The following is a 25,872-nucleotide window of genomic DNA, read 5'->3' as shown; positions in this document are numbered from 1 at the left end:
CTCTGGGTAGGTATCGGGCCTACCTATATCAAGATTCTTGTCCTGTCTCCAGCACCTTGGCCAAGTTAATTAATCCCTTTGAGCCTTAGTCTCCTAATCTGTAAAATGGGGGAAATAATATATAAAAGAGTTGTTGTGAGGATTTGAAATAATGCATGTAAAGTATGTGTCACATAGTAGATGATTAATAAATATTAGCTCTTGCTTTACTAAAAAGTATAAAGGCGGGTTCTTATCCTAAAATAAGCTTGTCACCTGGTTGGGTAAACAAGACCTAAGAAAGATAACTAGCAACCCAAGTCATGGTAGGGTAGTGGTTAGAAATTAGTCAGACTTGAGTTTGAATCCTGCTCTGCAATTTGCTAAGTATTGTCCTTGGGCTCTGCTTGCCTCGGTTTCTTCATTTATAAAATGGGAGTAGTAATAGTTCTTACCTACAAAGATTGTTATGAAGATTAGCTTAAATAATGGATGTAAAGTACTTAGTGTAGATTAGGGCAAGATAAGTGGTAGTTATTAATCTTATTAGCTTCTAAGGTGGACTGTTATAGATGTACTGCAGTGCTTGGGAGCCCAAAAATGGAGGAAGAGAGAGAACTGGCTGGTTGAGAAAAATGAAGTAAGAACATAATTAGGGTGGCAGTGCTTTGCTTGGGGGTCTGGAATTTTAATATTCCTCATGACTGAATGGAACAGTGGAAACAAAATAAGCATTCTCCAAGTAACAGACATGCTAAGCATTTTGCTAAATACAGCACATAAATTATTTAAGTTAATTTTCATAACAACCCTATGAGTTTGCTATTATTACCTCCTTTCTTTATGTGTTAACCATGCTTTTTCCACCAAAAGAAAAAGAGACTTCCCTCTAGCTAGTCTTTTATTCATCCTTCATATCTCAATTCAAACCTGTTTCCTCTGGGAACACTTTGCTGACCCTCAGACCCTTGCTACAGGCTCCAGTAGCATGATATACATTTCACTCACTGTTTGTTACCTTACTCTTAGTTGTGTTAATGTCTGCTACCCTTCAAGAACCTGAAAACGTCAATGCAAGGAGTATCTGGTCTGATTTTGTTTCCATTCCATCCTAGCATCTAGCACCACATTGGAGGCTTTCAATAAATATTTGTTGATAGAAGGAATAAATGAACAAATGATTATATTGCCCAGCGTCTTCAGGGAGTCCCCACTGTTCCACCAAGGAAGGGTGGATAGAGCTCCAAGACAAACCCGCTTCAGGGTCTACCTCCTCCTTGGGAACTGCTAACCAAGGAAAGCTCCATATAAGGTGTGTCCTTATCCCCAAGCCCCTCAAAAGAAGTGATTCAATAGTTGGCCCACACAAGAGTACATACCAAGAATACATTAACTTCAGAAATTTGATCTTATGATCCTGGGTCCATTTAAAGAACATGTGCCCACATTGCTGATGAGTATAAATTGGTACACTCTCTATGGAAATCAATTTGGCAATACCTATAAAAATAAAAGAATGCACGTGCCCTTTAATCTAGAATTCCACTTCTAGGAATGATCATTACAGGCAACTCCTGCATGTGAAGAAGAGAATATGAGGCAGCCATTGCAGCACTTTTTGTAATAACAAAAGATTGGGGAAAAAAAATAGAACAGCGAGCTTATCAGTAGGGGACTGGTTAAGTCTATGACCAGTAGCAGAATTGCACATTCATACAATGGGTTACCATGAAGCCAGCGAAAAAGAATAAGTAGTTTTGCACATATGAACATGATTTCCACAAAATTAAATGGATAAAGCAAGTGTATAGTGGGTGTAGAGTATGCTACAGTTTGTGTTAAAACAAACTCACAAGATAGGATGTACAAAATGAGATACCACCTCCTACCCAGTAGGATGGCAGAAAATAAAATTACAAGTGTTGATGAGGATGTGGAGAAAATGGGACACTTATACATTGCTCTTTGGAATGTAAAATGGTGCAGCTGCGGCTGAAAACAATTTGACAGATCCTCAAAAAGCTAAACATAGAGTTACCATATGAGCCATCAATTCCACTGCTAAGTATATACCCAAGAGAATTGAAGACATGGGTTTACACAAAAACCTGTACACAAGTGTTCATAGCAGCATCATTCATAACAGTTAAAAAATGGAAGCAACCCAAATGTACATCAACTGATGAATAGGTAAATAAAATGGTACAATGGAATATTATTTAGCCATAAAAATGAAGTATTAAGACATGCTACAGTATGGAGGAACCTTGAAAATGTTACGCTACGTGAAGAAGTCAGACACAAAAGGACACGTATTGCATGATTCCATATACATGAAATGTCCAGAATAGGCAAATCCATAGAAACAGAAAGTAGGTTAATGGTTGCCAGGGACTGGAGGGAGAGGGGAATGGGGAGTGACAGCTTTTTGGGGATGATGAAAATGTTCTAAAATTAGACCGTGGTGATGGTTGCACAACTCTGTAAACCACTGAATTACACACTTTAAAAGGGTGAATTTTGGCATGTGAATTATATCTGAATAATAGGTGTTATTCTTTAAAAAGAAGGACAAATTAAAGACATCTTCACAGACTCAGATACAGAGAACAAACTAGTGGTTACCAGTGGCAGGGGTGTGTGTGCAGTATAGGGGTTGGGGAGTGGGAGGTACAAACTATTGGGTGTAAGATAGGCTCAAGGGTGTATTGTACAATACGGGGAATATAGCCAATATTTTGCAATAACTGTAAGTGGAAAGTACCTTTTTTTTTAGCTTTTTATTTTATATTGGAATATAGCCTATTAACAATGTTGTGATAGTTTCAGGTGCACAGCAAAGGGACTCAGCCATACATATGCATGTATCCATTCTCAGAAAGTAACTTTGAAATTGTATAAAATTATTTAAAAAGATATCTTCAGATGACAAACAAAAACAGAATTAACCATTATAGAGCCTTTAAAATTTATTTATTTATTTATTTATTTTGGGCGCGCCACACATCTTGTGGGATCTTAGTTCGCGCCTTCACAGGGAAACGCGGAGTCCTAACCACTGGACCACCAGGGAATTCGCTATAGACCCTTATTAGGGAAACTTCTGAAGCATGTACCTAAGAAGAAAACTGAACCTTAGAAGGAAATAGTCAGATGCAAGAAAACGTGAGTAGTCATTTAGAAAACATATGAATAAATCTAAACAAATAATGACTACTTAAAACCATTTTTAATGATAATGATTACTTTGGCAAAATAAAACCAGCAAGATGAACTAAAAAAAAAAAATTGTGAAGGTTTAAGATAGGACTGGTGAGCAGAGAAAGTTGAGCCTGTCTTCTTATATAAGAGGAAGGTAGATGTTGATTAATTTTAGACCTTTGAAGTCTTTATTAAAATGTTAAGTGTGGCTTTTCCTCAACCTTCCCTTCCTGAACAATTCAGTCTTCAAGCCGTTGGGTAGAATAAAGCAGGCGTCTTGCAGTAAAGAGAAGGACCATGGCCCAGGGTGGAAAGTCTCTCTTATTTTCTGCTGTATACTCAGTGACTAAAACATCATTCGATGTATTTCTGTTGAATGCATGGACTCACTCTCTCCCTCCCTCCTGGACCCTGTCAAATGTCATTTCTCAGGGAGGGCTTCCTAATCACCCTACACAAAGCAACACCCCTCACCCTCTCCATCTCCCTGACTCTGCTTCATTTGTTCTTCATAGTACTCAACACCACCAAACCTATTTTATATTTCCTAGTTAATCGTCTATCTTCTCTCACTAGAAGGTAGCTCCTTGAGGACAAGGACTTGGACTATTTTGTCAGTTAATTTATACCTAAACCCAGAGCAGTGTCTGACATATAGTAGGTGTTCAATAAATATTTATTGAATGAATGAATAATAATTTTTGTATATCAGATATTTGACAGTTTTAAAAAAAGAACAGCTGCTCAATGATTGGTTCTATTTATTTGTATTTATTGTGCAACAACATTTTAACAATGATCATTTCTGGGTGATATGGTTATGGGCTTCTTTTTTCTTTTTTTCCTCAAATTTTCTCCCATATGCAACTGTTATTTATACCATTAGAAGAAAAATTTTAACTTAACTAACATTTTGTAAATTAATTGCTTATGCAGCATTGTGACAATGACACATATGCAATGAGGGGAAAACAGCCGAGTGAGTTTGGATGGGGAAATCAGGGCAAGAGCCCCGGGAGCTGTAGGAAGTGGGAGGGCATGGGAGGGCTATGGCAGTGCAGAGCACCAGAGCAGGGTGCCCATGGAGGGGGGAGCCAGCCCTGAAACATGGGCAGAGGGCACCCGAGGCAAACAGTGGCTTCTTCACCCCTATCTAGGCCAGGGATCTCAATTCTGAGTCTGCTTTTGGCACTAACTACCCACTGACCTGGGGCAAGTCACTTCACCAGGCCTCAGTTTCCTCTTCTGTGAAATGCAGGACTAAGGGAAATGAGCTATCTCTACGCCTTTCTACCTCACAGGTTTGTGGTTCCAGAACCTGCACTCAGAGGCTGCAGCCTGGATAGTGTGTGTGTATGTGTCTGCGTTATAGAAAGAGAGAGAGAGTCCTGAAGGCACAATAGACCTCTGTCCCCAGTCTCCATTTGGGAAATGCTGGATGAACCATTCACAGTAGGAAAAACAGTATTTAAAACTATAGGACTTCCCTGGTGGCGCAGTGGTTAACAATCCACCTGCCAATGCAGGGACATGGGTTCAAGCCCTGGTCTGGGAAGATCCCACATGCCACGGAGCAACTAAGCCCATGTGCCACAACTACTGAGCCTGCACTCTGGAGCCCGCGAGCCACAACTACTGAGCCCGTGAGCCACAACTACTGAAGCCCACGTGCCTAGAGCCCATGCTCCACAACAAGAGAAGCCACCACAGTGAGAAGGCTGTGCACTGCAACAAAGAGTAGCTCCCGCTCGCCACAACTAGAGAAAGCCCGCACACAGCAATGAAGACCCAATGCAGCCAAAAATAAATAAATAAATAAATAAATAAAATAAATAAATAATAGAATTTATTAAATAAATAAATGAATAAAACTATAGGACTTCCCTGGTGGTGCAGTGGTTAAGAATCCGCCTGGCAATGCAGGGATGCTGGTTCAATCCCTGGTCTGGGAAGATCCCACATACTGCGGAGCAGCTAAGCCTGTGTGCCACAACTACTGAGCCCATGTGCCACAACTACTGAAGCCTGCGCACCTAGAGCCCATGCTTCACAACAAGAGAAGCCACCACAGTGAGAAGACCGCACACTGCAAGGTAGAGTAGCCCCCGCTTGCCCCAACTAGAGAAAGCCCACATGCTGCAACAAAGACCAAACGCCACCCAAAAAATAAATAAACAAATAAATAAATAAATAAGTAAAACTATATGGGCCATATAAGTTAACAGTGAAAAATTTATATATATTGAGAGACTGATAGGATATACTCTTAAATATTAACATTAACAATATTTTTCACTAAGCAGGGCCTTGTATCCATTAGTCACAACAGGCACAGTGCCTGCAGCCTATAGACTTTACAACAACTCTCAAAAATATTTCAGAAGTGAAAATTGGTTCAAGATGGTGGAGTAGAAGGACATGAGCTCACTCCCTCTTGTGAGAGCACCAGAATCACAACTAACTGCTGAACAATCATTGACAGGAAGACACTGGAACTCACCAAAAAAGATACCCCACATCCAAAGACAAAGGAGAAGCCACAATGAGACAGTAGGAGGGATGCAATCACAATAAAATCAAATGCCATAACCACTGGATAGGTGACTCACAAACTGGAGAACAATTATACCACAGAAGTCCACCCACTGGAGTGAAGGTTCTGAGCCCCACGTCAGGCTTCCCAGCCTGGGGGTCCGGCAACAGGAGGAGGAATTCCCAGAGAATCAGACTTTGAAGGCTAGCGAGACTTGATTGCAAGACTTTGACAGGACTAGGGGAAACAGAGACTCCATTCTTGGAGGGCACACACAAAGTAGTGTGTGCATCAGGACCTAGGGGGAAGGAGCCATGACCCCATTGGAGACTGAACCAGACCTACCAGCTAGTGTTGGAGGGCCTCCTGCAGAGGCCGGGGGGTGGCTGTGGCTCACTGTGGGGCAAGGACACTGACAGCAGAACCTCTCAGAAGTACTCCTTGGCGTGAGCCCTCCCGGAGTCTGCCATTAGCCCCACCAAAGAGCCTGTAGCCTCCAGAGCTGGATTGCCTCAAGCCAAACAACCAACAGGGAGGGAACGCAGCCCCACCCATCAGCAGACAAGCAGATTAAAGTTTTACTGAACTCTGCCCACCAGAGCAACACCAGCTCTACCCACCACCAGTCCCTCCCTTCCTTGTGCAAGGAAGCTTGCACAAGCTCTTAGATAGCCTCATCTACCAGAGGACAGACAGCAGAAGCAAGAAGAACTACAGTCCTGCAGCCTGTGGAACGAAAACCACATTCACAGAAAGATAGACAAAATGAAAAGGCAGAGAACTGTGTACCAGATGAAGGAACATGATAAAACCCCAGAAAAACAATTAAATGAAGTGGAGATAGGCAACCTTCCAGAAAAAGAATTCAGAATAATGATAGTGAAGATGATCCAGGGCCTCGGAAAAAGAATGGAGGCAAAGATCGAGAAGATGCAAGAAATGTTTAAAAAAGAACTAGAAGAATGGAAGAGCAAACACACAGAGATGTACAATACAGTAACTGAAATGAAAAATACACTAGAAAGAATCAACAGCAGAATAACTGAGGCAGAAGAATGGATAAGTGACCTGGAAGACAGAATGGTGGAATTCACTGCTGTGGAACAGACTAAAGAAAAAAGAATGAAAAGAAATGAAGACAGCCTAAGAGACCTCTGGGACAACATTAAACGCAAAAACATTCGCATTATAGGGGTCCCAGAAGGAGAAGAGAGAGCGAAAGGACCCGAGAAAATATTTGAAGAGATTATAGTCGAAAACTTCCCTAACATGGGAAAGGAAATAGCCACCCAAGTCCAGGAAGCGCAGAGAGTCCCAGGCAGGATAAAACCAAGGAGAAATATGCCGAGACACATAGTAATCAAATTGACAAAAATTAAAGACAAAGAAAAATTATTAAAAGCAACAAGGGAAAAACGACAAATAACATACAAGGGAACTCCCATAAGGTTAACAGCTGATTTCTCAGCAAAAACTCTACAAGCCAGAAGGGAGTGGCATGGTATATTTAAGGTGATGAAAGGGAAGAACCTACGACCAAGATTACTCTACCTGGCAAGGATCTCATTCAGATTTGATGGAGAAATCAAAAGCTTTACAGATAAGCAAAAGCTAAGAGAATTCAGCACCACCAAACCAGCTCTACAACAAATGCTAAAGGAACTTCTCCAAGTGGGAAACACAAGAGAAGAAAAGGACCTACAAAAACAAACCCAAAACAATTAAGAAAATGGTAATAGGAACATACATATCAATAATTACCTTAAATGTGAATGGATTAAATGCTCCAACCAAAAGACACAGGCTTGCTGAATGAATACAAAAACAAGACCCATATATATGCTGTCTACAAGAGACCCACTTTAGACCTAGGGACACATACAGACTGAAAGTGAGGGGATGGAAAAAGATATTCCATGCAAATGCAAATCAAAGGAAAGCTGGAGTAGCAATATTCATATCAGATAAAATAGACTTTAGGGACTTCCGTGGTGGCACAGTGGTTAAGAATCCGCCTGCCAATGCAGGGGACACGGGTTCGATCGCTGGTCCAGGAAGATCCAACATGCCACAGAGCAACTAAGCCTGTGCACCACAACTACTGAGCCTGCGCTCTAGAGCCCACGAGCCACAACTACTGAGCCCACGTACCACAATGACTGCAGCCCGCGGGCCTAGAGCCTGTGCTCCACAGCAAAGAGAAGCCACCGTAATGAGAAGCCCGCACACCACAACAAGGAGTAGCCCACGCTCGCCACAACTAGAGAAAGCCCACGCACAGCAATGAAGACCCAATGCAGCCAATAAATAAATAAATAAATAAATGAAAAGAGGGAGAGGACTCAAATCAACAAAATTCGAAATGAAAACGGAGAAGTTACAATGGACACTGCAGAAATACAAAGCATCATAAGAGATTACTACGCTCTTATGAGCGTTGCTCATAAGCAATGCTATGCCAACAAAATGGACAACCTGGAAGAAATGGACAAATTCTTAGAAAGGTATAACCTTCCAAGACTGAACCAGGAAGAAATAGAAAATATGAACAGACCAATCACAAGTAATGAAATTGAAACTGTGATTAAAAATCTTCCAACAAACAAAAGTCCAGGTCAGATGGCTTCACAGGTGAATTCTATCAAACATTTAGAGAGGAGCTAACACCCATCCTTCTCAAACTCTTCCAAAAAATTGCAGAGGAAGGAACACTCCCAAACTCATTCTATGAGGCCACCATCACCCTGATACCAAAACCAGACAAAGATACTACAAAAAAAGAAAGTTACAGACCAATATCCCTGATGAATATAGATGCAAAAATCCTCAACAAAATACTAGCAAACAGAATCCAACAACACATTAAAAGGATCATACACCATGATCAAGTGGGATTTATCCCAGGGATGCAAGGATTCTTCAGTATACGCAAATCAGTCAATGTGATACACCATATTAACAAATTGAAGAATAAAAACCATATGATTATCTCAATAGATGCAGAAAAAGCCTCTGACAAAATTCAACACCCATTTATGATAAAAACTCTCCAGGAAGTGGGCATAGAGGGAACCTACCTCAACATTGTAAAGGCCATATATGACAAACCCACAGCAAGCACCGTTCTCAATGGCGAAAAACTGAAAGCATATCCTCTAAGATCAGGAACAAGACAAGGCTGTCCACTCTTGCCACTGTTATTCAACATACTTCTGGAAGTCCTAGCCACAGCAATCAGAGAAGAAAAAGAAATAAAAGGAATACAAATTGGAAAAGAAGAAGTAAAACTGTCACTGTTTGCAGATGACATGATACTATACATAGAGAATCCTAAAGATGCCACCAGAAAACTACTAGAGCTAATCAATGAATCTGGTAAAATTGCAGGATACAAAATTAATGCACAGAAATCTCTGGCATTCCTATACACTAACAATGAAAGATCAGAAAGAGAAATTAAGGAAACAATCCCACTCACCACTGCAACAAAAAGAATAAAATACCTAGGAATAAACCTACCTAAGGAGGTAAAAGACCTGTACTCAGAAAACTATAAGACACTGATGAAAGAAATCAAAGATGACACAAACAGATGGAGAGCCATACCATGTTCTTGGATTGGAAGGATCAACATTGTGAAAATGACTATACTACCCAAAGCAATCTACAGATTCAATGCAATCCCTATGAAACTACCAATGGCATTTTTTACAGAACTAGAACAAAAAATCTTAAAATTTATATGGAGATATAAAAGACCCTGAATAGCCAAAGCAATCTTGAGGGAAAAAAGCGGAGCTGGAGGAATCAGACTCCCTGACTTCAGACTATACTGCAAAGCTACAGTAATCAAGACAATATGATACTGGCACAAAAACAGAAATATAGATCAATGGAACAGGATAGAAATCCCAGAGATAAACCCACACACCTATGGTAAACTAATCTATGACAAAGGAGACAAGAATATACAATGGAGAAAAGACAGCCTCTTCAATAAGTGGTGCTGGGAAAACTGGACAGCTACATGTAAAAGAATGAAATTAGAACACTCCCTAACACCATACACAAAAATAAACTCAAAATGGATTAGAGACCTAAATTTAAGGCCAGATACTCTAAAACTCTTAGAGGAAAACATAGGCAGAACACTCTGTGACATAAATCATAGCAAGATCCTTTTTGACCCACCTCCTAGAGAAGTGGAAATAAAAACAAAAATAAACAAATGAGACCTAATGAAACTTAAAAGCTTTTGCACAGCAAAGGAAACTATAAACAAGACAAAAAGACCACCCTCAGAATGTTGGAAAATATTTGCAAACGAATCAACAGACAAATGATTAATCTCCAAAATATATAAACAGCTCATGCAGCTCAATATTAAAAAAACAAACAACCCAATCAAAAAATGGGCAGAAGACCTAAATAGACATTTCTCCATAGAAGACATACAGATGGCCAAGAGGCACATGAAAAGCTGCCCAACATCACTAACTATTAGAGAAATGCAAATCAAAACTACAACGAGGTATCACCTCACAGCGGTGAGAATGGGCATCATCAGAAAATCTACAAATAACAAATGCTGGAGAGGGTGTGGAGAAATGGGAACCTTCTTGCGCTTTGGTGAGAATGTAAATTGATACAGCCACTGTGGACAGCAGTATGGAGATTCCTTAAAAAACTAAAAATAGAATTACCATATGACCCAGCAATCCCACTCCTGGGCATATACCCAGAGAAAACCATAATTCAAAAAGACACATGCACCCAATGTTCATTGCAGCACTATTTACAATAGCTGGGTCATGCAAGCAACCTAAATTCCCATCGACAGACGAATGGATAAAGAAGATGTGGTACATATATACAGTGGAATATTACTCAGCCATAAAAAGGAACGAAATTGGGTCATTTGCAGTGATGCTGATGCACCTAGAGACTGTCATACAGAGTGAAGTAAGTCAGAGAGAGAAAAACAAATATCTTATATTAACGCATATATGTGGAATCTAGAAAAATGGTACAGATGAACCAGTTTGCAAGGCAGAAATAGAGACACAGATGTAGAGAACAAACGTATGGACACCAAGGGGGGAAAGCGGGGGGAGTTGGGGAGGTGGAGGTGGGATGAATTGGGAGATTGGGATTGACATATATACACTAATATGTATAAAATAGATGACTAATAAGAACCTGCTGTATAAAAAAATAATAAAATAAAATTTAAAAAAAGAAGAAAAAAGTATTTCAGATGTGGAAAACACAATATATTGGCTTCAAAATTTTTAAGAAGGCAAAATTAAAATGAAAAAACATTTAATCAAAAGTCTGCAAAATATGACATTATCTCAACTAGACAATTTCAACTCATCTCGATAACCATCAATGTGGGATGTGGGTGTATTTTAATGTGATGGGGGGCATCATATGATAGGCATGTCGAGGGCCTGTGGAAGTTCTTAAAGTGAGTGGATGGTAGATTATGGATTCATTTTATACTTTCCTATAGTTTCCAATTTTCTACTATAAGCATATATTGTATAATAATAAGAAAAAAATCAATGAATGTTTTGAAAAAATGTTAATGAAAAAGCTTAGGAAGGGGACTTCCCTGGTGGCACAGTGGTTAAGAATCCGCCTGCCAATGCAGGGGACACGAGTTCGAGCCCTGGTACCAGAGGATCCCACATGCCGCGGAGCAACTAAGCCTGTGCGCCACAACTACTGAGCCCGCATGCCACAACTACTGAAGCCCACGTGCCTAGAGCCCATGCTCCGCAACAAAGAGAGGCCACCGCAATGAGAAGCCTGCGCACCGCAACGAAGAGTAGCCCCCGCTCGCTGCAACTAGGGAAAGCCCGCGCGCAGCAATGAAGACCCAATACAGCCAAAATAAATAAATAAAATAAATTAAAAAAAAAAAAAGAAAGAAAAAGCTTAGGAAGGATTTGGGGTGAAGAAACCCTGTTTCCCCATCTCAGTAAAAGCTTGTGGATGGTCTAGTCTTCTCTTCTGTAGGTAATAAGCATCAAAGGGGAAACTCACTCAAAACATGTATTTAAAAGTGTTTTCTCTTTCTGTGCTATCTACCAAATTATGTCCATCCAAGAGTTTGGGGTAAATCTGTGTGTTGCCACTCTGCTCTCTCCTTCCTTCATGGAATCATAAAATTATTACGCGTTAAGACGAAGTCTTTCCCCCTCCTGTCCTCTTGTCTTGTGATCAAGGTGGGCTCTCTGAGAGCAGGGGAGCCCAGGCCAGCTGTGACCAAGCCAGGCATGGAGGGAGCTTCATGCCACCTGGCAAGTGGCTGCGGGAGCTACAGGAGGTGGCAGGTGTCCTGCCATCTTATCAGGGAGCTGGCAGTTGGGATAGAGAACTTGGGAGGCAATGGGGTTCTCCTGATTTCTGTGCTGTTTTCATTCATAGTTACAATAACACTTCCCCCTCTTCTGGGTGTGGCTACACATACATCCCCTGTATTGACATATATGTGCACCCATGGGCGCATTCTTCCTCTTCCTGGCTGGCTGGCACCTTTCCCCCAGACACAGATGCCCAGCCATTTCTGCTGCCAGCTGACTAACTCCTTGGCTCTGTTCCAAGTCGGCTAGTGAACATGCGGGCTGCCCTGCTGCCTCTTATCCCAGCCAAGAAGGGCAGAAGCTGCTGTGGGGAAACACTGTCCAGCCAGAATCTGCGCCTCCATTCCCCTCAACCAGGATGGCCCGGTCCCTCCTGAGCCTGCCCCCACCAACCCCCTGGCCTGACAGATCCTGAAAGGCAACTAAAACTACTCAGTATCTTAGGCTCCCAGCTCTCTTCTTTGGCCCTGGAAACCTCCCCAGACCGTCACCAGTGGTTCTTTTACATATTCAAGTGTTGCTTCCTGATGTCATAGCATTCAGTGTTTATGCCTCTCAATTGATAAGCATGTTCTGTCTAGAGAACCTCTTGTACTGTTCCTAAAAATTATCACAAGCATTTTGCTTATTCATTTCTCTCCACTGTTAGATTGTAAACACTTTGAGAGGAAGAGTTATTTTAAGACTTAAAGATGTATTATCGCCTTAGTCTATGCCTTGTGCAAACCGGATGCTCAGGGGTTATCTGTTGATCAATCTCCTATCACATGCAAGCACTGAAGATCAGTAAGCCCCCTGAGCTCACCAAACCCTTTAGCTAGACTGAACCTGTACTCTCTCTGCCCATCCCACGCACATCACCAAACTCAGGCTCAGCCCTGCCCAGCCCAGAGCAATGGGCCAGTCTCTTTCTCCTTTCAGCCTCAGGGTCCTCACCAATAAAACAAATGGACCGAGCTCTGTAATGTTCCTTCCAGCTGATGAGATTCTATAACTCAGTGCTTTTATGAGGTCCTGGCAGCCTCCCATTCTCAGCCTTCTGGAATGAATTCATAGCTGTCCCCTGCCTCTTCGCTCTCTGCTAAACAGGGAGAAGTCAAGAAGAAAGAAGAGTAGAGGGTTGTGGAGAATCTCCTTTCACAGCAAAAGAACCAAGCAGCTTTGGGACTTGCTCAAAATGGGGGCCACCCAAAAGAATGAGCTTGGTGTGTAGCGGGATGTAGAGCTCAGGGGGCTCTGAGTGTGCACACCAAGATGGGTGTGTGTGCTTCAGGGCAAGCGTGTGCACACTAGGAACCTTTGCACTGTCAGTGGCTCCAAGCCTGTGGATGTTCTCATTGTCAGTGTGACTCCTGATGCCCGAAGTGCCTGGGCGTGTAGCTTTCGCAGCCTCCTTGTGCAGGTCACTTAGTCAAGGGGAATGTGACTATTGGTGATATGTGTACCTGAAACTATGTGCTGGGCTCATCACTGCAGGAAGTTGAGGTTCTTTAGTTGGATTAGTGAATCACCTGATAAATAGTGGACATGGGCTGCCTGAAGCTCCCTTACTTCTTCCAAGCCAGGAAAGGAGGGAAGTCCCCCAAGCTCCAGAGGCCAGCACACCTGAACAGCCCCTTTCCCACAAAGGGTGTGCACTGTGAAAGTCACCCTTATCTCCTGGGGATGAGTTCTCAGTTATGAGACCCCTAATGGGAAGGGCATAAAGTCAAAGTCATTCCAGGATCTGGAGACAGGACTAGGGCCTGGAAGCAAGCTCAGTAACCAGTCCTGCACTTGCTAAGCCCCTGAGTCACATCGCTTCACCTGGTTTCTCACAAGGAAAAGACATTTTCACATGCCAGACACGTTGCTACTATCATCAGAGCCCAGGTTCCAACTCACCCTGCTCCCAAGGCTGGGCTCCTGTGACCTGTCAGGGCAGGACAGAGCTGGCCCTGCCCCTCCCCAAGCACTCTCCCCAAGACTGCTGTCCACCTGCTAGAGTTGAATTTCGTCCCCAGAGGGTGAGCTCACCCTCCAACCCCTTCCCAGTAAAGCTACATTCCTGCTTCCAAATATCTCTGATTTTTCTGGCTGCTTTCCCCAATTTGGGACATCTGATCACCCAGTCAGTCCCCAGAGCAATCCCTCTCCTGCTCTCTCGCTTGTCTGAAAGAGGTCTAACCCAGCTCCCCTGCTAAACGCCATGCATTTTCGGATTACTTCCCTCTTCTCACATTCCTGAAGTCCACTTGTCCGCATATGGTCCCCAATGCTGTCTTGCAAAATTAAGGTGCTAACCTCCAAGAGAGGCATCTCTCCGGTAGCTCCAAGCCAACCATTAATTCATTCTTCATTTATTTGGTGTTTTCATTTTTCTATTAAAGATTTCATATTTTTTGTATCAGTTTTCCAAGTTCTTGATATATTTTCCAAGTTCTTGATATATTTGAGCCCTTCTTCATATATTGAGCCCTTTCTTATTGTATTTATGAAAATATTTCCCCATCTATTTGCTTTTAATTTTGTTTATGATTATTTCCTCCTTTTTACACGCATTTATTCAACAACTATTTATTAAATGTCACTACGAATAAACATTAGGTGAAGCATTTTGGAGACTAAACTACTTGCCTTTAGGACTCTTCCTCCCTCCTACCCCAATTATTCAACTTATAGATCTAGAAGTTTAATAGTATAGGCATACTTTTAGTTGATAAAGCTCTGATTTTCTTTAAGGTTTATCACTTAAATTTATATATAGCTCACTTATATCATTAATAAAATTTTGGAAAATTAACTTAAAATATAGAGTTAGTTATTATAACTCAGTATTAGTAAAACTCACACGAAATTGACATAAAAATACTTATTGATTGACTTCCATTTATTAACTCACAGTGAGGAGTGCTTTCTTTCCTCTGTACGGAAGTCCATTTGGGGATCCAAAACATGACAGATGGTAGCTCGGAGCAGTAGAATCAGAGCTGGGGGAGCTGGTGGGGCATCTCGGAGGTGAGCATCGCCAAGCTCCACCAGCCTGCTGTCCTCACTGTGCCTCCACGAAGAGATACAACAGGACTGGATTTCTCATGTAGGTGTTTCAGGGTTAAGAGCAGTGGCCTCCAGGAAAACTGGACCTGAGTTGAAACTCAGCTCCACTACTCAGTGACTAGGTGACGTTGGACAAGCTCCTTAATCTTTCTGAGGCTCAGTTTTCTCATCAGTTTTCTCTCAGTGGGATTAATGATGCCTACTCCAATAAGACTGTTTTTTTTTGTTTTTCTTTTTTTTTTAGGCCGCACCATGCGTCATGTGGGAACTTAGTTCCCCAACCAGGGATTGAACCTGTGCCCCCTGCGTTGGGAGTACGGAGTCTTAAGCACTGGACCGCCAGGGAAGTCCCATGTTTTGAAGAATAAATGAAATTATGCAGGCAAAGCATTTGGTACAGTGTTTGGCACTGATGTGCTCAACTGATGTTAGTTATATTTTGTTATTATTATCCTTATGTTATGTGCCTGAGGCTGTACTGGGTGCTGGGGATGCAGCAATGAACAAGACAGGGTCCTTGCCCCATTCTACCCACAGGGATCTAATACCCTGATTCAACTCCCACTGCCACACTTGATCAAATGAGATTTGAGTTTTCCACACCAAACTCAGATAGTTTCAATTATACACATGGCCTCGTATCCCTTCCTGAACTGCCTTGTTGAGAAAAGTAACTTTAAATCAAGTAAAGTCTTGAATTATAAGTTCTTTGAGGGCAGAAATTTAAATTACTTGTTCCACTGAAGAGCACAACAATATATGTTTGGAAAATTAATGAATTGTAATCATCCCTTACATATGCAGAGGACTGTTAGTTGTCAAAGCACTTTCTTTTTTCTTTTTTTTAATTTTTTAAAAAAATTTATTTATTTTATTTATTTATTTTTGGCTGCATTGGGTCTTTGTTGCTGCGTGCAGGCTTTCTCTAGTTGCGGCGAGCGGGGGCTACTCTTTGTTGCGGTGTGTGGACTTCTCATTGTGGTGGCTTCTTTTGTTGCAGAGCACGGGCTCTAGGCATGTGGGCTTCAGTAGTTGTGGCACACAGGCTCAGTAATTGTGGCACGCAGGCTCAGTAGTTTTGGCTCGCAGGCTCTAGAGCTCAGGCTCAGTAGTTGTGGCACATAGTCCTAGTTGCTCCGCGGCATGTGGGATCTTCCCGGACCAGGGATCAAACACGTGTCGCCTGCATTGGCAGGCGGATTCTTAACCACTGTGCCACCAGGGAAGTCCTATATCAGGGTTTTTGAAATATTAAAAATAGCCCTGGGGAAATTTTTAGTGTGGATAAGGCTGATTTCCTAATTCTGAAGGGTGAACAGAGAGCAAATTTTTTTTCTAACCTTGTGACCCCTACACAAAGATCACAGACCCTATAATACAAATAAAATAAAAGCAAGATTTATGCCACTTCTCATAGACCTTCAGACCCAGAGGCAATAACAAAACAAAACAAAACAAAACAAAAAAGAGGATAGCAAGTGTTGACAAGGATTTGGAGAAATAGGAACCTTCATAAACTGCTGGTGGGAATGTAAGTGATGTTGCTTCTTTGGAAAAAAGTTTGCTAGTTCCTCAAGAAATTAAACACAGTTGCTGTACATCTGAAACTAAGATAACATTGTTAACTATACTCCAATACAAAATAAAAATTAAAAAAAAGAAGAGTTACTGTATGACCCAGCAAATGTATACTTCAAAAGGGTGAATTTTTGTATGTTGTTGTACCTCAATAATAAAAACAAGGTTTCCAACCCATCTCTGTGCTCTATCCATGAATCTCCCATCTCCAAAGGCAACCACTTTGAACAGTCTCTTGTGCATCCTTCCCCAAAAACCTAGATATCTATGGATATATAGATATCTATAGATATAGATGTATAGGTACATAGATTTGCAAAGGTGTAATTTAAAAATTCTATTCAAAGGAATATTATTCTGGATATTTCATATAAATGAATCCTGCAGTTGGTGATCTTTTGTGTCTGGCTTCTTTTATTTAGCATAATGCCTTCAAGGTTCATCTATGCTATAGCATGTATCAGAATTTCATATCTTTTTTTAACTGAAGTATAGTTGATGTACAATATTATATAAGTTACAGGTGCACAATATAGTGATTCACAATTTTTAAAAATTAGAATTTCATATTTCTTTTAATGTTCAAATAATATTCCATTTTATGGATATACAACATTTTGCTCATTCATTCATCAGCTGATAGACATTTGGGTTATTTCCACTCTTTTGCTGTTATGAATGATGCTGATATGAATATTTGTGTACAGGTTTTTATATGGACATATGTTTTCAATTCTCTTGAGTGTATAACTAAGAGTGGTAACTCTATATTTACTATTTCCTGGAACTGCCAAACTGTTTTCCAAAGTGGCTGCATCATTTTACAACCCTACTAGCAATGTATAAGGGTTTCTCCATATTCTTGTCAACACTTTTTATTGTCTTCCTTTTTTATTTCCATTGCCCTACTGGTTGTGAAGTGGTATCTCATCATGATTTTGAGTTCCCTAATGACTAACGATGTTGAGCATCTTTTCATATGTATATTGTTTATTTGTATATCTTCTTTGGAGAAATGTCCATTCAACTCCTCTACCCACTTTTAAATTGGGTTATTTGTCTTTTTATTGCTGAGTTGTAAGAGTTCTTTATATATTGTTTATACAAGTCCCTTATCAGATACATGGTTTGCAAATATTTTCTCCCATTCCATGTATGTTCTTACTTTTTTTTTTTAATTTTTTTTTAAAATTTATTACTTATTTATTATTTTTATTTTTGGCTGTGTTGGGTCTTCGTTTCTGTGTGAGGGCTTTCTCCAGTTGCGGCGAGTGGGGGCCACCCTTCATCGCGGTGCGCGGGCCTCTCACTATCGCGGCCTCTCTTGTTGCGGAGCACAGGCTCCAGACGCGCAGGCTCAGTAGTTGTGGCTCATGGGCTCAGTCGCTCCGCGGCATGTGGGATCTTCCCAGACCAGGGCCCGAACCCGCGTCCCCTGCATTGGCAGGCAGATTCTCAACCACTGTGCCACCAGGGAAGCCCTCTTACTTTTAAATGCTAATTTGGCTAAGTATAAATTCTAGTTTGCTAGATATTTACTCTCAGACATTTAAAAATATTATTCCTTGATACAGAGAAGATTAGCATGGCCCCTGTGCAAGGATGACACGCAAATTCGTGAAACGTTCCATATTTTTATGACCCTAGAAGGCAGAAGCGCCAAAGTCAGCTTGGGGTCTTGGGAGCTGTAGTCAGCTCGGTCAGAAGGGACCCCGGGGTCTGTGCTGCAGCTGTCTGTGGGGAAGGGACATCATTAATTCAGATGTAAAAGTTCTACAACTCTCGGCTGGCCAAGTTACCCTCATTCTATCTATGAAAAAAATTTGCGAAAGCAAATTAATGCTATGAACAAAAATTAGAGGGAACCAGCTTAACCAACTTAAGAGGACAAACATTCCAAGTACTTTAAGTAGGCACCAGTTGTTTGCAAACAGTGTGCTAATATGCGAGTGACTTGTTTATTAAAGGAGACCCATAGGGCCTCTTACTGGCAATCCTTTGCTTTGAGTTACAGTATATATGTGAATGGTAGAAAGTGGCATCTTCTAGGGTTATTCTATTAGGTGTTTGGGGGTTTTGTAGTTCCCATGCTAGTTCTCCTGCACACCTACCCTCTCTCTCAACCCATTCTCCCTTCTGTCCCCCACTCCCTTGACGGAGCGGGATAGATGGATCCTGGAATGGGATTTCCCAGAGCCTCTGCCCAGGCGGTCTGAAAACCTTCCCCAGCCAGCCTGGTCCAGGCAGGGACTCCTTGGGTCCTGGCTGTGCAGGTGCCAGGAGGGTGGGACGAGGTGTGCACAGCTGCGCACAGGTGAGTGGGCGTCCTTTCCGCCCTGTCCCCGTGGGGCCCCGGGGCTCTTGGGGTTCAACACTGCTCAGCAGTGGAGGAGGTTTCTCAACTGCTTGTCCCAGATGTGCCTTTAGTGTCATGTAAGAAGTTTTTAGGTTGTATTTATTTTGTCGGGTTTTTTAATTGCACGGAACACTAAGTCTGAGAGGCTGCATTCTGTTTCTCCTTTAAAGCTTTGCCTTCTTTCTGAACTTCCTTTTCCACCCAATGGAAAGAGCCCAAATGCAGCCCTGGCCACTGCCACCCCGCCTCCCCTCCTCTCCACCCCGCTCCAGGGACTCTTTCCACGCTTCGCTGTATTTAGCTTCGCGTTTCTCGGCGTCTGGTCAAGCCCCGTGTGTATATAACCCGGGCCACTGCTTGGGAAGAAGCAGGGTGCGCACGCCCTGCCAGTGCCTTTTTCTGGAGGAGAGAACTGCCCTGAGCGTCCTCCTTCCTTCTGCACCCCTCTCCCCACTACACCTTTGGAGAAAACTGAGCTGTTACAAACCCCTGCACAGTGCCTGTCAAACAGACTGCAGGTGCTCTGTACCTTCCTGAATAAAGGCCCTGGAGACCACGGTGAAAAATAATATATATATATATATATATATATTATTCCTTTGTCATCTAGCTTACATTAATCATAGAAGGTAAGGATTCATGTCATTCATTGCTTCTGGACAATCCTCAGCCACTATCTCTTGGCCTCTTTTTATTCTATTTTCTCCTTACAGAATGCCAGTTCGATGAATATTAGTCTTACTCATTCTGATCATCATGTCCCTTAATTTTTCCTTCATATTTTCCCTATTTCTGTCTCTCTCTACTACATTCTGTGTAATTTTTTAGATTTTTTTTTTTTTTAGTTCACCAATTTTGTCTTCCATTCTATCTAAATCTTCTGTTTAACTTGCCCATTTAGTTTTTAATTGTGATTATTATGGCTTTCATTTTTAGATGTTCAATTTGATTTGTTTTTCAAACTTCCTTCATCTTTTTTTGGTAGCATATGGTCCTTTTCTCATGTTTTCAGTTTCTTCTTAGTTTTCTTTAAACATTAAAAAAAAGTTTGTTTTTTTTTTTTACTCTGTACCTAATAATTCTATTATCAGAGTTGGAAAGGCTCTTATGCAGCTATTTATTGGGTCTGCTGACATTTGCTCATGGAGATTTTTTCTATGTTTTTATAGATTTTTTTTTGTTTTTTTTTGGCCGTGCCTTGCAGCTTGCGCGGGATCTTAGGGATCTTAGTTTCCCAACCAGGGATTGAACCCTGAGCGCAGAGTCCTAACCACTGGATCTCCAGGAAATTCCCTAGATTTTTTTTTAATTTGAGCTCTACTTGTCCAAACTTTTTGTGTGGGAATCCTATGTAGCCTGGGGTGAGGGGGAACTCCTCCAGAGAAGCTTTGTACAAAGCTCCTTCAAAGAACCACCAATCCATTTCCAATTTTTGTTAATGTTCCCTCTTGTGTCTTCCCAGACCACGCGTAGTATACATTTTACTCTCAAATTCACCGGAAGTACAGAATCGCAAATTCTCACAGGAAACTGTTTATTCAAGTCAAGAATGCAGGTAGAGACAAACACTTATCACTGACCCCTCCCTTTGCTGGTGGCCAGATTCCTCCGGGCCCACCCTTCCTGGAAAGCATAGCCTTGAGGGCCCTGCTGTAGCCTTTCGGTTATCAGGATTGGTCAGCACCCTCAGGACAGCCACAGCTTCACTGACAACACCTGCAACAGCACTCGTTTTGTTCTTTGCTTTGTATGTTTGTTTGTCTTTTGCCCCTATAGATTCCCCCCACCTTTTTTTTTCTTCAAGCTCTGCTATGCATGTAAAAGAATCTTTGCTATGTTTTAGGTGTTTTGTATTGGGAAGATTGTCCTGTTATCTAATTCTTATGTTTTCTGACATAGAACTCCTAGGGAAAAATGCACAAATTGACAAACACGTGATTTCCAGTGTTCACAGCTCCACCAAAGCCCTTTATGGATCCATTTGCTCCAGAAAATGGGTTAATCAGATAATGGAATTCTCACTGCTATTAAATATCTAATGTATGATCTCTCTGGGTAACCTAGAACTTTGACCCACCAGAATGCATCACCCTTAAGCAGGGTTTGAAGAAGTGAAATCAGTGCTAAATCTTTCAAGCAGTCAGGAGGAGAAAGATTGGAGGCAAAGGTTGGTCTTTCTGAGACTCTTAAATCAATCACCCTCCACCTAATTCTCCTGTGTGGAACTCTAGGGGAAGGCGCGTGAAGCATGATGCCTGGCACGTAATAAGTGCTCGATAAATACTTGCTGACAGAATGTTGAATGTATAACTGAGTCATTGTGTCACAAGACAGCTCATTGATTTCCTGCAGTAAACTTCCTTCTCTATTGATGTGACCAATTCCCCAGGGTAGTGTTAGAGAATGAGTTTGTTAAAATGTTGATATCCAGACATGAAGTGCATTTGGCTGGTATGCAACATATAGGCATTTCAGATTAATCAAAGAAAGTTTCTTGTATAGGGTGTACTTGGGTTGAATGGTGAAAGAAAAAGGTGGGCTGCTCCAAAGCTTACATATGAATTGGGAATAGTAACATCTAACATTTATGAAACACCTACTATGCACCATCACTGTTCTAAGTTCTCTCCATATACCAACTTATTTCACCATCCCAACAACAATAGGAGCTGGGTATTATTACTATGATTCTATTTTATAGATGAGGCACAAAGAACTTAAGTAACTTGCTAATAAGTAATAGAGCTGGAATTCAAACCCAGGCAGTATAGCCCATGAGTTCACGTGCTAAGCTCTTATGCCATAGTGCCTCAGCCGGGACCTAGACTCCTTTACACAGAGCCGCATGTTATTCCACAGAACATGTCCTGGGAAGCCTCTGAGTCTTGCCCGTGCTCGTCTCAATACTTGAAATGCCCTATTCTTTCTTGATCTGATGAACTCTTATTTATCTTTTCAGACTCAGCTGAGATTTTTCATGCCTCCAGAAACCAACTCTAGATTAGACAACGGTAAGTTACAAGGACAAATGGGAGGGGAAGAATCTATACTCTATGATTAAAAAACCAAATATCAAGTTCTCTGTTGGCCTAGTGGTTAGGATTCCAGGCTTTCACTGCCATGGCCCAGATTCAATCCCTGGTTGGGGAACTCAGATCCCGCAAGCGGAGTGGCAAAACAAAACAAATAATAGACATTGTATGAAGCCAACATGGAGACATCTACGTTGCCTCTTGGCTTGTGGCTCTGGGGGACTGGGCTGAGACCTTGTGGGGGGCGGAGGGCGGGGGGTAGGGGTGGGGAGTGGCAGATGGGAGGATTGGTCGTTTTAGGAGTTTTAGGAAGCACTCTTTGCTTCCTAGTTCCTAGATGCCTTTAGTTAGGACTGTTTTTGTTACCGAACCAAACAGGTTTGCTTGCCCGCGTGCAGTAAAGCCAATCTACTGACCCCGGTTGGTGGTGTAGGAAAGTGCAGCTTTTATTGCAGGGCACCAAGCAAGGAATCCAGGGTCGCTAGTGCTTAAAAGACCTGAACTCCCTGAAGGCTTTCAGGGAAAGGTTTTTAAAGACAGTGTGAGGGAGGGGGATTGCGGTGTGTGTGATCAGCTCATGGACATTCCTCTGATGGGTTGGTGGGAGTGGATATCTTCAGCCTTCTGATTCCAGCTGGTCTGGGGTCTCTATTCTTGTGGGTGGCATACAGTTAACTTCTTCCACAAAGAAGTTTCAGTATCTGCAAAACAGCTCAAAGGACCTGGCTCAGAATATTACCTATTGCCCTTGAGGAGGAACTAAAGGTCCTTGACGTTGTCTTGCTTGACTGTTTTTCTTTCTTTCTGCATTTTCTCACCTCTCTGATTAGATTTATTCTTTGACTAGTTTTTCTACAGACGAAAGTCAGGCAGAGGACATGGGGGGAAAGAGGGGGAGTCCTGTTCTGGGAAGGCCCCATAGGGTCCTGCTAGCTTACATTTTATCCAGGAGGGAAACTGAAGTGGCTGGTGGGAAACATTCTGTAGTCTACTCTGTGATTTGGGCGGCCATACACAACACGCCTGCTCAAATATATTTTCCTTTTGTGTGAAATCCCCACTCTTTGGGATGAAGTGCTGTCCAATAAAAGGCACATTTTACAACCACATACTGAGTTGGCACTATGTGCCAGGCACCGTGTTAAGCGTGTTCCACGTTTGTCTCATTCAGTCCTCATGGCAATCCTAAGAAACAGGTGCAGTAAGAATTATTATACATTTTGCAGATGAAAAAAACTCGCCTCTGAGAAACAACAGAAACTCACCTTGGGTGACACGGCTCAAAAAATGGCAAAGTCAGGGGGCTTCCCTGGTGGCGCAGTGGTTGAGAATCTGCCTGCTAATGCAGGGAACACGGGTTCGAGCCCTGGTCTGGGAGGATCCCACATGCCGCGGAGCGGCTGGGCCCGTGAGCCACAATTACTGAGCCTGCGTGTCTGGAGCCTGTGCTCCGCAACAAGAGAGGCCGCGATAGTGAGAGGCCCGCGCACAGCGATGAAGAGTGGCCCCCACCTGCCACAACTAGTGAAAGCCCTCGCACAGAAACGAAGACCCAACATAGCCATAAATTAAAAATAAATAAATAAATAAATAAAAATTAAAAAAAAAAATGGCAAAGTCAGGACTAAAACCCAGGTCAGGATGCTAGAATCCATACTCTTAACTATTCCTTACACTCCCTTTCATACTTAAGCCTCAGGTGTCTAGATATCTTTTCCTCGTGCTTCTTGAGAGTGGAAGGGGCCATCAGAGGCAACAACTTCTTCCTTCTAGCAACAATAGTTACTTTACTAGGAAAGTCCTGATCGGGGAAATATCACTCTTTAATGCAAGCGCCTGGAGGATACTAAGTTTGTCCCAGATGGGAAGGGAAATCTAAGCAGGGCCCCGACTTGCTGGCGTCAAGGAGTCCCTTCTCTGGCTGGACAGCGCCGGCTTCCGACAACCCGAGGGGCCCAGGACCCCGCACTCACCCACCTGCTCCCGGCTCCCCTCTAGCAGGCTGGTGCTTGGGGCTCCCCCGCGGCCGTCTGTCCATCCGCCCATCCACCGGCCAGGGGCCCAGGGGCGCGCCAGGGGCTGCCCAGCGCCGGAGGAGGGGAGTGGACAAATCCCTGTTGGCGAGCCGAGCCCTGAGCTGGCCTGAGCCGCTCTTCCCGCGAAACTGACTCAGCCGGAAACTGCTCTGGGCTGCCCTAAGGGGAAGGAGCCTGTCCTCACCTTTACCCTGAACAGAGACGTCGAGGCGGGGAGAGTCCCTCCGTCACCGATCTACCCACCTACCGCAGGAACCAGTATTCCTGCTCGCTGGGCGGGGTAGGGTAGGAGGGTTTGGAGGTGGTTTGGGGGCACCAGGTCTGCCCGGGTCCTGTAGACAGGGACTCCAAGGCACCTCAGAGGCCACCCTCTTCTGGGTCTTAGCAGAGGGGTCTGTCTGTGAGTGCCTTTGGGTCCAGTCTTAGACCGTCCTTCTCGTGGAGGGGCCTCCAGCAGGCAATGGTCCCAGAACCCAGTGAGGCAGCTGCTCCACCTTCCTGAGGATGGTCACACAGCTACCCGTGCCCTAGGGAGCCCCCCAAACCTGGGTGGGCCAGAATCATAAATCCCTGTAGGGTGGCAGAGTCCTGTCAAACTCCTGTCCCCGGTCCAGCACACCATCCTCCCCTCCCCGTCTCTAACACACATCAGAGGAGTCAGGCTGTGTGTGACAGGTGTCTGCCTGCACTCTGTAGGGACCTGGCTGCAGCAGGGAAATGAGTGGGCAGGAAGGAGGTGAAAGGTCCTTCTAAGCTTCCACCTGCACCCATGAGGTCAGCAAAGCTGGGCTAGGCAGGCAAGGCCAGAGTGACTGAGCCTTTCCAAAAGCTGGGAAGGGCATAGGTCTTGCCTGCCTACAAGTAGGTCAAGGACTGAGCAGCCAGGCCTGAAGCCTTCAGTGGCTTCTCAGAAGCACTGTCTCCTTGGGGACCATTTCTAGCCTGACTGATTTTACTTATAATTTTTTTCTTTTTAAAGATGGTGAGTTTGGTGTTTTACAAAAGTGGTGAGGTGTGTGTTTTAGGTACTTGGAGTCGAGGGTGGGGTGGACATCAGGACTGGCCCAGGACATCATGCCAGAAGCTACCACGTGGACATGAGTTAGCAAGCATGTTGAGATTGGCTGTTCTGACAACACCCCGACCTTCTGCCTTGCACAACCTGGGAACTCCAAAGTTTTAAATAGAATACGCCAAGTCCTCTCCTCAGCTGTGGTCAGAATGCTGGCATCCAACCCTCAGCTACTTTTGTAAATATCACCTTTGCCACCTTTCCCTGTGTTTAAGTTTCTGATAGGAGCAATGAGATGTCTCCAGGTCTCTCAAGCTCAGAATGGGTGCAGTGCCACCTTGCTTTGTCCCCTCACTTCTGACCCACTGCCTCTGGAAGCTGAGGGGTGAATAATACAAGCCCTGCCTGAGCCTAGAACTCTCTCATCAGGGCTGCCAGAATGCAAAGCATGTCCATAGCTAGGACACATGAGAACCAAGACTCAAACCAGGCCTGCCATCAACGTAAGATGCCAGTCTGGGATCATGAGAGTCATAAGGAGGTGGTGTCCAGACATGGCAAGATAGGGAAGGTTAATGTGGGGCTCCTACTGTTGTGCTATGTAGGTTTCCTCACATACACACACCCTCCCCACATCAGCGGAGACTCTTTGCAAGTGGTGGGAGTTCAGTAAATAGTTGTTACATGAAAATTTTGCCTGGGTTTGGACTTGAAAAGACTCAAAAGCAGGTCATAACC

General features: G+C 43.1%; 1 long non-coding RNA gene across 2 annotated transcripts in view; it reads left to right on the top strand.

Moving 5' to 3' along the window:
- Positions 1-25,872, top strand: part of LOC309665759 — a 36,826-nt gene that overhangs the window by 1,697 nt on the left and 9,257 nt on the right. For both annotated transcript variants that reach the window (XR_014266669.1, XR_014266670.1), the window contains exon 2: positions 22,014-22,065. This is a non-coding gene — a long non-coding RNA (uncharacterized lncRNA). The remainder of the gene's footprint in view (positions 1-22,013; positions 22,066-25,872) is intronic.

The sequence above is a fragment of the Balaenoptera physalus genome (genome assembly GCF_965194825.1).
Source record: "Balaenoptera physalus genome assembly, chromosome: 8".
NCBI lineage: Eukaryota > Metazoa > Chordata > Mammalia > Artiodactyla > Balaenopteridae > Balaenoptera > Balaenoptera physalus.
Note: the sequence above shows the minus strand (reverse complement) of the source record. Positions and strands in the feature narration are given on the sequence as shown.